The sequence below is a fragment of the Suncus etruscus genome, chromosome 8, assembly GCF_024139225.1.
Source record: "Suncus etruscus isolate mSunEtr1 chromosome 8, mSunEtr1.pri.cur, whole genome shotgun sequence".
In the NCBI taxonomy this organism is placed as follows: Eukaryota; Metazoa; Chordata; class Mammalia; order Eulipotyphla; family Soricidae; genus Suncus; species Suncus etruscus.
Genome location: NC_064855.1, coordinates 104,407,791 through 104,412,928, shown reverse-complemented (window position 1 = coordinate 104,412,928; position 5,138 = coordinate 104,407,791).

Below are 5,138 nucleotides of genomic sequence, written 5' to 3'. Positions count from 1 at the left end.
GTTAAGAGACACATAATGGCTAAATGAATCAAAAAACTCAATCCAACCTTCTGCTGCTTACAAGAAACGCACCTGAATAGTCAGAACAATTATAGACTCAAAGTAAAGGCTGGACGAAAATCATGCAAGCAAACAATACCTATAAAAAAGAAAAAGCTGGAGTGGCCATACTAATACCAGATGATGCAAATTTTATACTTAGGAAAGTTGTAAGGGACAAAGATGGACATTTTGTATTAATCGAGGGATACATACAGCAGGAAGAAATCACTCTCCTAAACATATATGCACCAAATGAAGGGTCAGCAAAATATTTAATAAAATTGTTGACAAATCTGAAAAAGAATATCAATAACAACACAATAATTGTGGGAGAACTCAGCATGGCATTGTCAACAATTGACAAGTCTACCAAACTGAAACTCAACAAGAACATACTAGATCTGAAAAGAGAAATGGAAGAAAGAGGCCTAGTAGATATATACAGGACACTCCACCCCCAGAAGCCTGGATACACATTCTTCTCTAATGTACATGGGACATTCTCCAGGATAGACTACATGATAGCACACAAAACATACCTCCATAATATCAAGAGGATAGAAATTCTGCAGGCTATCTTCGCTGACCACAAGGCCCTGAAATTATATGTGAAATACACTGGGACACAGAAAAAAAACTTTAATACCTAGAAGTTGAACAGCCTAATATTGAATAACCAGTGGGTCCGAGATGAAAACAAAGAGGAAATCAACACTTCCTAGAAACAAATGACAATGGACACAAACTATCAGAACCTATGGGACACAGCAAATGCTGTACTGAGATGAAAATTTATAGCTTTACAAGCACACATCAGGAAAGAGGAAGGGGCATACATGAATACCTTAATGACACAGCTCATAGAATTAGAAAGAACTCAAAAAAAGGACCCAAAAATAGGGAGACAGAAGGAAATAACAAAGCTGTGAACAGAAATCAATGAAGTGGAAACCCAAAAAACAATCCAAAAGATCAACGAAAGAAGAAGTTGGTTCTTTGAAAAAATAAACAAGATTGATAGACCACTGGCAAAACTAACAAAGAAAGAGAGAGAGAAACTTGATAATTCGTATTAGGAATGAAAAAGGAGAGATAAATACTGATATGGTAGAAATACAAAGGGTAATCAGAAAATACTTTGAGAAACTCTATGCCATTAAAAATGAAAACCTGGAAGAAATGGATAAATTTTTGGACTCTTATAATCTTCCACTGTTGAATGAAGAGGATGTAGCAAATCTAAACACACCCCTCACTATTGAGGAAATTAAGACAGTAATCAAATGTCTACCCAAAAACAAAGGTCCAGACCCAGATGGGATTCACTAATGAATTCTTTCAAACCTTCCAAGAGTAACTTCTACCAATCCTGGCAAGACTCTTTCATGAAATTGAAAAAGCAGGAACACTTCCAAATAGCTTTTATGAAGCGAACATCAGCTTGATACATAAAACAGAGATGCTATGAAAAAAGAAAATTACAGACCAATATTGCTGATGAGTACAGATGCAAAGATCCTCAACAAAATCCTGGCAAATAGGATTGAATGCCTCATTAAAAGATCATCCATGGGGCCCGGAGAGATAGCTCAGCGGCGTTTGCCTTGCAAGCAGCCAATCCAGGACCAAATGTGGTTGGTTCAAATACCGGTGTCCCATATGGTCCCCTGTACCTGCCAGGAGCTATTTCTGAGCAGACAGCCAGGAGAAACCCCTGAGCACAGGGGGGGTGTGGCCCAAAAACCAAAAAAAAAAAAAACAAAAAAAAAACAAAAAAAAACAAGAAGATCATCCACTACCATCAAGTAGGTTTCATCCTAGGAATGCAAGGATGGTTTAACATCCATAAATCTATCAACATAATACACAACATCAACAACAAGAAAAATAGAAATCACATGATCATATCAATAGATGCAAAGAGGCTCCAACACCCATTCTTGATCAAAACTCTCAGCAAGATGGGAATGGAAGGAACCTTTCTCAATATAGTTAAGGCCATCTACCACAAGCCAGAGGCAAATATTGTCCACAATGAAGAAAAACTGAAAGCCTTTCATCTAAATTCTGGCACAAGACAAGGCGGTCCTCTCTCACCACTCCTATTCAACATAGCACTGGAAGCCCTTGCTATAGCAATTAGGCAAGAAAAAGATATCAAGGGAATCCAGATAGGTAAGGAAGAAGACAAGCTCTCGCTGTTTGCAGATGAAATGATACTCTGCCTAGAAAATCCTAAAGTCTCTACGAAAAAGCTTCTAGAAATATATACTCATATAGCAAGGTGGCAGGCTACAAAATTAACACAAAAAAATCAATGGCCTTTCTATACACCAATAGTAATAAGGATGAAATGGACATTAAGAAAACAACCCCGTTCACAATAGTGCCACACAAACTCAAATATCTTAGAATCAACTTGACTAAAAATATGAAGGACCTATACAAAGAAAACTACAAAACTCTGCTCCAAGAAATAAGAGAGGACACACAGAAATGGAAGCACATACTCTGCTCATGGATTGGCAGGATTAACATCATCAATATGGCAATACTCCCCAAAGCATTGTACAAATTTTATGCGATCCCTCTAAAGATACCTATGACATTCTTCAAAGAAGTGGATCAGACATTTTTGAAATTCATTTGGAACAATAAACACACTAGAATAGCTAAAGCAATCATTGGGAAAAAGAATATGGGAGGAATTACTTTCCCCAACTTTAAACTGTACTACAAAGCAATAGTTGTCAAAACAGCATTGTATTGGAATAAAGATAAGCCCTCAGATCAGTGGAATAGGCTTGAATACTCAGAGAATGTTCCCCAGATATACAATCACCTAATTTTTGATAAAGGAGCACGAAAGCCTAAATGGAGCAAAAAAAGCCTCTTCAAACAAGTGGTGTTGGCACAACTGGCTAGCCACTTGGAAAAAATTGAACTTAGACCCCCAGCTAACATCATGTACAAAGGTTAAATCCAAATGGATTATAGACCTCAATATCAGACTCGAAACCATAAGATATATAGAACAATACATAGGTAAAACACTCCAGGACATTGAGACTAAAGGCATCTTCAAAGAGGAAACTGTACTCTCCAAGCAAGTGAAAGCAGAGATTAACAGATGGAAATATATTAAACTGAGAAGCTTCTGCACCTCAAAGGAAATAGCACCCAAGATACAAGAGCTCTCCACTGAGTTGAGAAACTATTCACCCAATACCCATCAGATAAGGGGCTAATCTCCAAAATATTCAAGGCAATGACAGAAATTGACAAGAAAAATACATCTAATCCCATCAAAAATGAGAAGTAATGGACAGACACTTTGACAAAGAAGAAATACAAATAGCCAAAAGACACATGAAAAATTGCTCCACACCACTAATCATCAGGGAGATGCAAATCAAAACAACTATGAGGTACCACCTCACACCTCAGAGATTGGCACACATCACAAAGAATGAGAACAAGCAGTGTTGGCAGGGACGTGGAGAGAAAGGAACTCTTATCCACTGCTGGTGGGAATGCCGTCTAGTTCAACCTTTATGGAAAGCGATATGGAGATTCCTCCAAAAACTGGAAATCGAGCTCCCATACGATCCAGCTCTACCACTCCTAGGAAAATACACCAGGAATACAAAAATACAATGCAAATAATCCCTTCCTTACACCTATATTCATTGCAGCACTATTTACCATAGCAAGACTCTGGAAACAGCCAAGATACCCTTCAACAGATGAATGGCTAAGAAACTGTGGTACATATACACAATATGCAGCTGTCAGGAGAGATGAGGTCATGAAATTTTCTTATACATGGATATACATGGAATCTATTATGCTGAGTGAAATAAGTCAGAGAGAGAGAGTGAAAGACACAGAATGGTCTCACTTATCTATGGGTTTTAAGAAAAATGAAAGACATTCTTGCAATAATAATTTTCAGACACAAAAGAGAAAAGAGCTGGAAGTTATAGCTCACCTCATGAAGCTCACCACAAACAGGGATGAGTTTAGTTAGAGAAATAACTACGATTTAAACTATCCTAATAATGAGAATCTACGAGGGAAATAGTAAGCCTGTCTAGAGTATAGGCAGGGGTTGGGTGGGGAGGAGGGAGATTTGGGATATTGGTGATGGGAATGTTGCACTGGTGTTGGGTGGTGTTCTTTACATGACTGAAACCCAAACACAATCATGTATGTAATAAAGTTGTTTAAATAAAAAAATAAAAGAATATGAAGGTGGGGACTGGAGAGATAGCACAGCTGTAAGGCGTTGTTTGCCTTAGATGCAGAAGAACAATAGTTTGAAACCTGGCATCTCATATGGTCCCCCTAGTCTGCCAGGAGCGATTCTAAGCATAGAGCCACAAGTAACCCTTGGGTGCTGCCTGGTGTGAATTAAAAATAAAAACAAACGAACAAACAAAGAAAAGAAAATTGGGAGGTTACAAAAACATTTGCTTTACTTAGTTCCAATTTTATTCATTGTTGCATTTATTGGTGTGTACATTTTAGCTCTGGTATCTTCAGAGCTAAAATCTAAGAAGAGCTAAAGAATAGTTAAAGGGCCAAGGAAATGTATACTGAGCTGGTTTCATACCATGAGAACAGGATCCAGAAATTGAGTAAGCCATTTCAACGCTATTGGTGGGTTTTATTGTCATATTTGTTTTGGGGCCACACCCAGTGATGCTGAGGGGTTACTCCTGGCTCTGCCTTCAGAAATCGCTCCTGGTTTGGAGGACCATATGTGACCCCGAGATCGAACTGAGGTCCATTCTGAGTCAGCCACATGCAAGGCAAATGCTGCCACTGAACCATCGCTCTGGCCCCTATTCGTGGTTTTAGAGAAATAATTGGGAATATGAAATAAAAAGTTTCAGTAGACCCTTTAAAAAAAGAGAGAAAGGCCATTGATATTTTGTGTGTTAATTTTGTAGCCTGCCACCTTACAAATGGCCAAAAGACTCATGAAAAAATGCTCCACATCAATAATCATCAGGGAGATGCAAATCAAAACAACTATGAGGTACCACCTCACACCACAGAGATTGGCACACATAACAAAGAGTGAGAACAAA